The following is a 12,971-nucleotide window of genomic DNA, read 5'->3' on the forward strand; positions in this document are numbered from 1 at the left end:
TCATCATTGCATGGCAGAGCATAGTTGTTCCTCAGCCGAGCCATCAGGGTATCATTTTCAGGCTTCCAAATGAAAAAAGGATGAAGCTGAAAATATTTTGGAGATGGCAGATCAGTGATAGTGTCCATCAGCTCTGGCTGAGGAGGTAAACGCCACAATGACACAGTCTTCATGGGGTTGCTCACAGGAACCGAGCCAGGCCATAGACCCATGGATTCCAGCTCTGTCTTCATCCAGATCCTCTGCTGCTGGGAACACTTCCACTGGCGGACATCATGGTCATAGCTAAGTTGTGGTGGAGGATTTTTGGGATGGGCTGGTGTACCTGGTTATGATTAAAATGAAGACATAATAATAGCTACAGACTTTCTTCTATCAATCAGGCAGATGTTTGAAGAATCATCTAGATGCTTACTTTTTGTTGTCATTTGTGAAGGAGCTGGATTTGGCTTTGACAAATCATCAGGAGCAGAGGACCATGGCTCTACAAATACATAGACAAATAATATAATAAAGGTCTTTCTTTTAAATTAAGATAATAAAAAAAGCAATCAAAAACCCAGAACAACCACATTCAAAATGCAGACATTTGTTAAGCTACATTAAAAACTCGTTCATTAAATGAAGAGCAAGCAATTGAACAAGAAAAATGCTCTGAAAATGTTAGTATTTTGCAGCAGCTGAGTAAAGCAATTATCTTACCGTGTGATGCTTCAGCTATGTGGGAAGTGGTCTCTGAAGAGGAAAGATATTAACCCAGTATTAGTATTAACTCAGCTTCATTGAAAATTCAACATTTGTCAAGTCTATGTGCAGTACACCCTTACCATCTTTAACACATTCCTCAAATGTTAGTGTCCTGCACACTCGAGAGCTGTCTATGGTGCTGCTGTCTCCTGAAACGGAGTAACATTTATCTATTAACAATTATTTATACAAGTGGTGAGGTATTATAAATATCAAACAGGAATTTAAATGCTAAACAGTTACAATGTGACTTTAGAATAAAAAATTACCACAAAGCCTAACATAAATCACACCTGTAGTTGAAACCGTTCTCTCACCTTGTGTCGAACCTGATGGATCTTTCTTCACAAGAAACATCAACTCTTCAGGAATGGGCACAGGTTTTGTGGGGCACAAGGGTGGTGCTAAAAAAAGAAAATATAAAAAAACAAAGATCAATACCATAGTACATGAGACAAACATTTGAATTGATGGGCAGAATTACAATGGATTTACCATGACCTGGTGTCACTCGCGGTTTCTTTTCAGCAGGTGATTTGGAGAGGGAAGCAGAAGGTCCTGTAGGTTTAAAGACAAAAACACCCTAATCTTACTTCACATGCTTGTCTTATAAAAAGAAAAGAAAATTACATATGCCCAGGAGGGATGTGAACAAAACATGCAAGAACATGCATTTCATCATATGTTAGCAATATTTACAAGTTGACAAAAGCAAGTACTTACCCTGATTGTGGCAGGTATCAATTCATGAAGGGGAAATTAATTCATAGTCCCCAGGGACATTTAGTATAATGCCAACGGCAAACGCATTGTTAATGGAACAAGGCCAGAACATGGCCAGAACACTGAGAACACAAGGATTTATGTTCAGTTCTGGAGATCATTTCATCTCACAATTCAACAGAACTGTGCTCCAGTGCTGAACCCAATGCGCAAAAACCTTTTTTCTTCTCCATAGACCGCCCCGGTTTAGCTGCTGAGGATGATGATGGTGCTGGTGGTGGTGCTGGTGGTGGTAACACACACAAAACATTAAATACATTTGTAAAACATTTGAGAGAAAACAAATCGGAACACAATCAATTTATAATGGAAGGAAATTATACTTACACCTGTAGCTTGGAGGGGGTGATGCTCAGCATTGCACTCACCAACTCAACATCTTCATCCATCTCTGTTTTGGAGAAAGACAAGAATCAACGGGTGGTTAAAAAAACATTTTCACAGAATGGATTTCTTAAAATATAGCTCGGTGTTACTGAAGTCATCTTCATTTATATAGCACTTTCAACAATGTAGATTGTTAAAGTGTAATGTATGAGTAAAATCATAAGTTATGATTTTGTTTATATTAATTGATACAATGGCAATATGTCCTACTGAAGAAAAAAAATGACAAAAAATACACAACTGACCCATGGGCTGAGTTATGGCACTTGATGTAGGTACAGGCGGACAGGTAGACTGCTGCTGCTGCTGTTTCCGCAGGTATTGCTGCAGCTTGTGCATCCGTGTCCCTGGGACACAGGTTGCCCCCAATACAAAGGATGCATATCCATCAGACCTGCTTTTCCAAACCTCCTGCCATGTGCTCTTGGCACGAGCCCCGAAACCGACTAGCTGGTCATCCTCTGACGAGGCTGCTGCGCAGCTCCAGTTCTGGTCACATAGCTAAGAAGAGACTCAATTTCTTCAAAGCTGTGAGCATAACTAACAAATGACATCAGGCTGTTTTTGCTGTGTCCCTTTGCTATAAAATCTCCAGCTGCCTCTTCCTTATGCAGGGTCTTCATCAGATATATGGTGTACCCCATATCATTTTCTAGTAGCCAGCGGAAAGATTTCCCCTCGTACTTCCCAAACTGCAAGATGTACTCGCCTAATACCTCTCGCCTGTCTGTGGCATCACCTCCTCTCTGACGGACCACAGTCAGAGCATTCTGATGGACCAACTCCTGCTTCTTAGGTGCCGACTTGTCCTGTAGAGATGGGTTGTCTTTGATCAGTCTGGCCTCATCAGTCGGCTCTTGAAGGAGATAACCAAGAGGTCCCTTACGGAACACAAATTGAACCCTTCCAGGGAAAAACATGTCTTTCTTGTGCATGTTGAGCTGAGAGACAGAAAAAGCAATATTTTAATGTTATATATTATGCTTATATATATATATATGTGTGTGTGTGTGTGTGTGTGTGTGTATATACTGTATACATATTTAGAGAGAGCAAGAGAGAGTGAGTGAGTTTACATTTATATTACCAAGCTTACACTACAAATATCATGGTCAAAACATTAAGAACAATAGAAAATATATACTGTACTATTTTACTGTGGTAAAAATGGATAACTAGAACGAAAACATTCTCACAGGGCAAGCAAACGTTTTCATTTCATTTAGTTTTTGAACTATTTAATATGTGCAATCTCATAAGCATTACAAAAGTTGAAAATAATGGTCATGCCCATTCATAATTTAGCTCGTAATCAAGGGGACGTGTTAAAGCTCACAAACATTCCGGCTCTGGCCGAAGGTGTCATAAGTGTAGAAAATGTGCCCACTCCCATGTGCTCACTGCTTCACACAAACAGGGTCCCCATGGTAACGCACACAGAGCGCTCTCTCATGAAGCGGACGCAAGCCGCTCGAGTATTAAGTGTAGAAAATGTGCCCACAACTTTGTGCTCACACCTACCCGCTGCTCGCTCTGCCAGTCAGTTACCTTGGGTCGCAGACCCTCTAAAGCTCCCAAACACTGGGCGTGTCATAAGTGTAAACTCTGCGCCCGCTCACAAGCACGCGCACTCACTTTTAGACATTATAATCCCCACGCCACTCTCGCGCCTGGGATGTTTGATAGCAAATCACGCTCCATCCGATGGGACCGAGCTACTGAACGCTGTACAGTCGGCCAATACTGTTTACCAGCCCCCGTGTTCGAGCACCAGCGGCGCGCACGCCGCTCCATCCTCTCTGATACAGGTTCCCCATCCCGCGCAGCGCGGCGATCTGAACCCAGAGACCATTCGACCCCTAGCTATGCATGCGGAAGCATGGGAAGCGATTCAGGGCGTGTCAGAATGGGTGCTGAATACTATAACACGGCTATTCGCTTCAATTCGCTCGTCGCCCTCCGCGCTTTACAGCACAGACGGAGACGAGAGTGAGTCCAGAAGCTGCGCACCTGCTTCAAGCAGATAGCGAAGCTGCTGCGCAAAGGGGCTATAGAACAGGTTCATCCTTCTCTGAGCGAGTCAGGCTTTTACAGCCGCTACTTCCTCGTACCCAAGAAGGCCATTCTTGAGATTCGCCTTCAACGGTCGAGTATATCAGTACACAGTCCTGCCCTTCGGCCTGTCTTTGGCACCCCGTACATTTACGAAATGCATGGACACGGCCCTCGCTCCCCTGAGAAAACAGGGAAAGCGAATACTGAATTATCTGGACGATTGGCTTATTCTAGCGCAGTCAGAGACGGAACTTGTGTCTCACAGAACAGTGCTTCTCAGCCATCTGGAGGAGCTGGGTCTCTCGGTCAACTGGACCAAGAGCTCGCTATCGCCCCATCAGTCAATTTCCTTTCTTGGAATAGAACTGGACTCGGTGGCTATGACGGCCAGATTGTCGGAGCAGCGCGCGCGCCGCATCCGCCTCCTCGCCGCATCCCTCCAAATAGGCAGCCGGGTTCCGCTGAGGACATTCCAGCGTATCTTGGGGCATATGGCCTCAGCTGCAGCAGCGCTCCAGCTGGGCCTACTGCGCATGCGCCCGCTTCAACGCTGGCTGAAGGCGAGCCTGGGCGGCCGGCGGCTTGCGAGTCAGAGTGAATCAGGGCTGCATTTCAGCCCTGCAGCCCTGGCTGGCAGCCGAATGGTATCTCACAGGAGTGACTATGGGAGTGATTTCACACCGGAAAGTTGTCTCGACAGACGCTTCCAACTTAGGTTGGTGAGCGCTCTTCGAAGGCAGACCGGTCTATGGCCGCTGGTCAGACCAGGAGAATCTCCTACACATAAACTGTCTAGAGATGCTCGCGGTCGAGAAAGAGCTCAAACACTTCCTCCCATTCCTCCACGGTCACCATGTTCTAGTCCGCAAGGACAATACATCGGTAGTGGCCTATGTGAATCGCCAGGGCGGTGTCAGATCAAAGACGCTCTGCACCCTGGCGGAACGCCTCCTCGTGTGGGCTCAGCACTCTCTGCGCTCGCTGAGAGCCGCGCATGTGCCTAGCCACCTGAACGAGGGCCCCGACAGACTGTCCAGGGACAACGTTCCCGCTGGGGAGTGGTCTCTACACCCCCAAACAGTCCAGTCACTGTGGCGCCGTTTCGGCAAAGCGAAAGTCGACCTTTTTGTGTCAAAAGACAACGCTCATTGCACAGAGTTCTTCTCGAAGAACGAGGACGCGCTGGCTCAGACCTGGCCCAGCGGCCCGTTGTACGCTTTTCCCCCGGTCTCTCTGCTGCCTCAGGTCATCGAGAGAATCAGGGAAGCGCGCCACTCAGTGCTCCTCATAGCCCCATGCTGGGAGAACCAAGCTTGGTTCCCGGATCTAATGCAGCTGGCAGACTCAGCCCCCTGGCCGATACCGGTGAAGAGAGACCTTCTCTCTCAAGCCCGCGGCTCGATATGGCATCCCCATCCAGAGCGCTGGTCTCTGCATGCGTGGAGCCTCAACGATTACACGCTGATCTGCCAGACGGGGTCATGAACACGATCATACAATCTAGGGCCCCCTCTACGAGGCGGCTCTACATGTCGAAATGGTCAGTGTTTAACAGATGGTGCACTGCTAAGGGGCTCGATCCACAGACATGTGGGGTATCGCGAATACTGTGTTTCCTTCAAGAGCTACTGGACGTGGGCAGGTCCCCCTCCACGCTCAAAGTCTATGTTGCGGCCATTTCAGCGCTCTCTGTTTCAGAGCGGGGCCGCGCATTAGGAAGGAACGAGTTCGTCATCCGCTTCCTTAGGGGAGCCAGGAGGATGAACCCCCCGCGACCCCCCTCGGTTCCTATGTGGGATCTTTCTCTGGTCTTGGAGGCCCTGAAAGCGCATCCCTTCGAACCCTTGGAAACTGTGGATATGAAATACCTCACGCTCAAAACCATTTTTCTGATAGCACTGTCTTCAGTCAAACGAGTGGGAGACTTTCACGCGTTATCTATCAACGCCGCGTGCCTCGAGTTCGGACCTAATGACTCCAAAGTCATTCTCAGACCGAGGCATGGGTACGTTCCCAAAATTTTGGTCAATCCCTTCAGAGCACAGGTCATTTCACTCTCAGCCCTGCCAACGCACGGCAGCGAGGCCGATAGTAATCTCCTCTGCCCGGTCAGGGCGTTGAGAAACTACATTTCACGGTCCGCCGCTTCAGGCGCTCGGAACAGCTCTTTGTTTCGTTTGGTGGGCGCACCAAGGGTCTCGCCGCCTCGAAACACAGCCTGTCCAGATGGATAGTGGACGCTATTGCTGCTGCTTATGCGTCTAAAGACCTGCAGTGCCTTGGGCATTCGAGCTCACTCCACCAGAGGCATGGCCTCGTCGTGGGCGTGGTCCAGCGGGATTCCCATTCATGACATTTGTGCAGCGGCAGGCTGGGCCTCCCCCTCCACATTTGTTAGGTTTTACAACCTGGATGTTCCCGCCTTGCAGGCGAAAGTGTTATCAGTCTAAGTCTCGCGTATGCCAGCCCACTATCTGTGCGCGGGCTACGTTGTGTGATTTAGCTCTACTGGTTGAGCTGCACTATGCAGGGAATTGTCAGTTCGGACCGGCCGTGCCGCTCCTAACCCCCTAGTGTGTGCTTATGTACGGCGCTAGCCCTCTTTGGGCCGCCCGGCTCTCTGCTATCACGTTCCCCGGGCTCTCCCTGGGACTCATTCAGTGGATGCTGGGCGCGCACGGCGTTGACAAGGGCGTTCCCGTAGCGTAGCAACTACGCAATACGAGAGAACCTCTCGTAAGAGAACGTTTCGGTTACTAACGTAACCTCTGTTCTCTCTAGAAGAGGGAACGAGTATTGCGTAGCCCGCCGTGCTCGCGCCACGAGCTCATTTCGCTTCATGCGACAGAAACCAGAGAAGCAGCCTCCGAGCCCGGTTTATATACGCTAAGCCACACCCCTTTTCGCGGGCTGTGACGCATTAAGCGCGCCAAGCGCGCTCATTGGTCGTGACGTCACGCCAAGGGCTCAGCGGTAGGCTGCTGCAGTTGCCGCAGGGCAGCCAATGGGCACGCTAGTAAGCTTGCCCTAGGTCTGCAGGCTGCCGCACTGCGTTGACAAGATTATAAAAATTAAGGATAATTTTTGGCTTCAGTATCTCGAGAAAGAAAGGCTTTCCCGTAGCGTAGCAACTACGCAATACTCGTTCCCTCTTCTAGAGAGAACAGAGGTTACGTTAGTAACCGAAACGTTTCCTGTATAAAATAAAAGTCAGCACCTTTGTTTTGACAGTACAAAAATAAACATTTCCTCTTTAACAAGTTTTTGATACCCCTGGCATTTACAGTAAGGATAGAAATTGACATTAAGAACAAAAATAACCCAGAAAAAGTAACTCTGAACAAACTTTTAGTTCCTTTGCTTGAGTAGTCTATTAACTGAAACTGCAAGTATCACTGCACTTGTACATCATGCCATAACAGAATATTGTGTACTTCGTAAAACTGAGATATTTAGAATATAAACTTATTAATATTTCAGTACACCATCTGACCACACTACACTTTACCTGTCACATCATTTGATTTCTTTACCATTCACATACGCCCTATCTCCCACAAAGTAGGCCTTGTCACCCTTCTTCCTAGCTGCTTCCACCATTGGCCATAGACGACTGCGGGTGGCTCGATCAGCCGCGGTCAGATCCTCTTTGAAGTGAAGTCGGTTGTTCTTTAGGTAGTTGTTTGCCTTGGAGCCTTTCCACAGCACATCCCTGGCCGTTCTTGATATGAACTTGATGATCACTGGGCGCGGGAGCTGGTCTTGTCCTCCTTCCTTGGGTCTCCCGATTCTGTGAGCTACATCCACCGCTGCAACAACCATCTCAGCCTCCTCAGCAGGTAGCACTGCTCGACAGATATCGCGAACTTGCGATCTGACTTGGGCGTCCCCTTTTTCAGAAACACCGTGCAGACGGAGGTTATGTCGTCGACTGTAGCGATCAGACTCATTCACCTTCTGTTCCATCTCGTTTACTTTCTTCTGGAGCAGATCACACTTGTTTTTAAGAGCGACATGTTGACTTTTTAAATCGACGACTTCTTGGTGGCAGAAATCCAGAGACTTTTTCAAGGTGTTGTAATGAACGGCTTGATCGGTTTTATCAGCCCTTTCATTTATTTTCTCGATGACGGCTGAGATTATTGTGTTTTGTAGCTTGTACAGTGACAGTTGATCTTGTGAGTCAGACCAACTGCTTTTGCTTTTTTTAGCTGTGTGCTTCGCTGGTGTGTTCGGAGAGGAAATACATTCTTCCCCGGGATTGCTCGTGCAGTCATAATAATGCATCTCTTGAATGTTACGCTTTTCTGTGATAGAAGCACACTTCGTAGTTTCCATCTGACACAGTTCCATTTTATCAGTTTCCCTCGTTAGCTTGTAGCTAATGCTATATTCCCGTCACTCTGTTATACTGCAGTTGCTGATTTAAACAGAGATAAGGAATTTTGTGACAGTTCTTTTAATCTTCCATTAGTATTCTCTCACCTTGGATGGCAATGAAAGAAGTTCAAAAGAAAATTTGTGCAGTGATTCCTATAGCCTACCAATCGGCTGAGTCGTTAACGTACGTGTGGACCTGTCGCCATCTTGAAGCCAGTCGCAACGGGGAAAAACTGTTTAACGGTCTAACTCCACAATTCAGTACTTCACAGTTCACAGTCTTTGTAATATGATTTAGCAATACATTTCTAACATTTATAATGTGTTTAGAATTTTTTTTTAGAATTGCCTTTACAGGGACTTTAAGCGTTCGCGCTCAGACGCATGGTGTATGCAGACGGGGAAGCGGAGGTAGTTTTTCTCTCTCCTATTTGACTTGTATTAACTGAATTTCTGTAATGAAATCACTTTATTTATGATGTCATGTCATAATGTGTATCAGTGTGATTTGATTATTTTCTTTGTAAGTTGCTCTTTTAACCGTGTTAAAGTTGGAGCCTCATTTTCACGTGCATCTTTCAATGCAGGAATGAGAGAGTAGGCCTTCTGGTGTGTCCCTAATTGTGCCTCACTACTCTTTTTAAGGTATGTTTTTTCCATTTGTGATCATTTATTTGACTGTTTACTATGTAATGTGTGAGTTTAACTTGATAGTTGTGTACCTCCAGTATATACTAGGGCTAATTTCATACTAAATGCCTTGTGGTATATTTTCATACAATGAGACTGTTTGTGTAAAAAAGGAACTTTATTATACACACAGTAGTTCAACAATAAGTTTAAAGTACATTCATATGTGCATTTACATGAATTTATAACATGTTTGTATGTTAACTTTCTCAAATGTGTTATTTAATTTCCATTTATGTTTCCTGTGAGTGCTGTCCTGTTATGTGGGGTAATTCAGCGCCATCATCTACATATGTTAAATTCTATATAATGCCCTTGTTAAAGCGTTCGCGCTCAGACGCATGGTGTACAGATGGTACTCAACCAGAATAATACTTTTACCGCCGCCGTTCCCGCGGCGGTAAAATTGCGGGTGTGTATTTGCTGCCTTTGATCGCTAAGAGGCGCTACAATCGCAGACTTTGAAAAGTGTCAGTTTATTCTCTCTATTGCGTAATCTGCCGCCGCGCCGCGGCTCATTGAGAGTGATTGAAATGTGATACTAGCAGATCAATTCAAGTGAAACATGTAGTTAAACGAATTCATATTATCACAAGACTGAAATTAAATGTAATACATTTAATAAATGATTAAAACATTTCAACACAAAACATTGCAATAGAAAAATATTAGGCTACATCAATGAGGCTTTCCAAGAGCATAAGATGTGATGTTAACAGCGGTCCGATGATAGCTCTGTGAACAACGCAACAGCACGAGCTTCACGGAGCTTCAAGCGATGCGAGATCGAATCTCGCTAGCCTTGGCTGACAGCGTTAAATGTTTTACTTGATGCTTAGATAGTTGAAGTCAAGCGTTTTGTTTAATTATCAATCGCACATTACAACATAAATTTGCTACATTCCAGTGGCGGTGCTGCCGAGACGAGAAAACTGATGAAGGAAGATTATCAGCCGATCGCGTCAGAAAATGAAAATGATGAAGCTATCTTTAATCTGCTAAATTATTGTTTTGTGAATCATTCACGAAATTGAGATGACTGACATTGATACCCGCCATAACAAAGGAAACATTTTTTTAAAAACAGATCCTGGACATTTCAAGGTTTAAATAAAGTGTCGGGGGCAGTTTATTTATTTAAAACAGGGTTGCATCGAGTTAGAGTTTATTTTCTAAGTAAGAAACAGAATCTTATTCTTGCGACATTTTAAATTTGTATTGCCAAAGAAATTGCAGCTAAATAAACAATTAAAACAGTAGGCTAGCTAGTCTACAAAACGAAAATAGTTCAAAGCAACATAAATTAAGATCATGCGTTTTTCTTTGCTTTTCTCTCGCGCTGGATCTCTTTTATTTTAGTTTATTTAGTCTCCCTGCACTGCGCGCGCCGGGTCTCTCTCGAAATTAAACATTTCAGGGTAAAAACCCATCATACAGCTGATAATACTGTAGTATGTCGCTGTGTGTCATCCATACAAATCACGAAAAAAAAACTGTAACAAATTATTGAGCCTTGCTTCAAAGAAACAGAATGCCTGGTTGAATTCACCATACAATAAAACGAGGTGGATCGCGAATAAAAGAGCTCTCTGCTGCTCACTTGCATTCGTTTAGTTGGCAAGAACGCGTTTCGTCAATACTTCATGTTTAGATAATGCCAGATTGTTGACAAACACACTGCTCAAACATGTTAAAATTCTACAAAACCAGTTGAAACAAATGGATTGAACACTTCAACTGAAAGTGTGTGTGAAACCCCTTTAAATACAATACATAAAACTACAATATTTATAATTTAAGGGCCTACATTTGGACACATCGAGAGATTTATCTTTAAAAGTATTTTGCCTTTGCCTGGTCATCAGGCTCACTCTCCATATGAAAGACAGAACATTTAACACCTCCTGAACCCCCCAACCCCCCACAGGCTATCTGAGTTTGAGACCGACTTAAAACAAAGAGAAGTCGCAATTCACACTTAATTCTAGACATTAGCATTAGGCTAGTAAAGTGTTGATAATGAAAGAATTTAATTATTTAGGCTACATGTAGGCTAGTAGGCTAATATTTCTGTCATAAAAGTTTATTACTAAACATTTAATTATTTCAATAATTGAAGAAATAAAACGCTACCTCGGTTTGGGCCACCTTTTTCCAAGCAAACCTAAATACAAACGCATGTTCATTTGTTTAAACGCATGCTCATTTGTTGTCATGAATACAATGTTCAACTCAATGTTAAATTCCACGGGGATCTTTGGATCCTTACAAACAGGGTGCATGAGATTTGTGAATTATTATTATTTTTTCCGAACCACAGTGCTTCGTGCTGCTGCTAAAATAAAAACCATTTATAGAATAATTATGAACCTGAATGAAACAATATCGCAACATTTCGACAAATAAATTATCTGATCTGTTTTTACAATTTAATTCAGGGCGATTTAGCCTAGACTACATTTAATTATAGCGAGATTTTCACCCTTGTCCGTTCATCATTGGGAAGCGCTCACATAGCTAGTTTGAGTAGATCCTATGCACCTCTCGGTTTCATACGGATTACCTAATCAGATAACATTTATTAAATATTTAGACATTTAAAGGCTTTAGACATAGCCGATTTCTTATCGTGACTGAGCTGAGGAAAGTGTCTTTCGGTTCATTTTTGTGAAGCGCAGTTCCCGGAGACAGAGACGACAGATAAACTTTTGTCGTTAGCCTAATATGAATAAAAGTTTAAACTGCGGAGTAGCCTATTAGGGCCTAAGTTATTTTAGCTGTCTGTTATGAGAAAAATAAATTCAAATGAACGCGCCGCCGCGTCTGCCCTGCAAACAAGCCAGCACTGGCCCTTTACGGGCCCACTTAGGGCTAGCCTAAGGGCCCCCAGCGGGCTGCCAGCGCAGGGCCCATGAGAATTTGCTCATTGGCAAAACGTTGGCCCCTTAGCGCTGGCCCCGCACGGGCAGCCCTCACTTAGCCCCCAGAAAGCCCTAACTAAGCCCACACAGGGCCCGCACTATTAATTTACAACAATAAATCCGTTTCACTATAAATACTTTTCAGCTACTATAACTTATTTTATACATCTGAAATGGATGCAGTCACCACATAACTAATGTCTGTATTGTCAAAAAAATGTACAGTAGTCAAAGGGATTTCAAATCAATGTATTTATTAATTACAAAAAATAAAACATTCAATTCAGGTTAATACAGGTTAATAAAGCTAATTTAACACTCTGAAAGGGACTAAAAAATCTCTATACAAATATAAAATAATTCAAATAAACATAAAAAATACTGGTAACACTTTATAATAACGTTCAGTTGTAAGTCGTGTATAAGTGGTTAGTTAATGATGAACTAATCATTTACAAAACATTCATAAATGATTAGCAAGTGATATACTAACATTTTATGTATGTTTTGTAAATTCCATTACAAGTCATTTACAAGTGATTAGTAAATGATTAACTAATTATTTACAAAACATGAATATGCGTTCATAAATGATTAAAAAGTGATATGTTAATTATTGTATGTATGTTTTGTAGATTAAGTTATAAGTCATTTACATTTGATTAGTTAATGATTAACTAATCATTTACAAAACATGACTATGCGTTTCATAAATGTTTAATAAATTATGTGTTTTTTTTGTATGTATGTAGCAATTAGAGGGTGCAGAAAGTGTTGTAAATGCCTTGTATACACGTACAGATCATTTGTAACAGGTAAGTAAGTGTTCAACACAATGTGTAAATGCATGAATAAATCATTTACAACACTTTCTGCATCCCCTAATCTTAAGTGTACACTATTCATCACTTGTAAATGTGTTACACATCATTCATAGATTACCACTTCAAGACTCAATAAGGCATAAGATCAACAAATCTTATCTACGAATGATGTGTAACACATTTT

Source organism: Scardinius erythrophthalmus, assembly GCF_964197995.2.
Source record: "Scardinius erythrophthalmus genome assembly, chromosome: 1".
NCBI lineage: Eukaryota > Metazoa > Chordata > Actinopteri > Cypriniformes > Leuciscidae > Scardinius > Scardinius erythrophthalmus.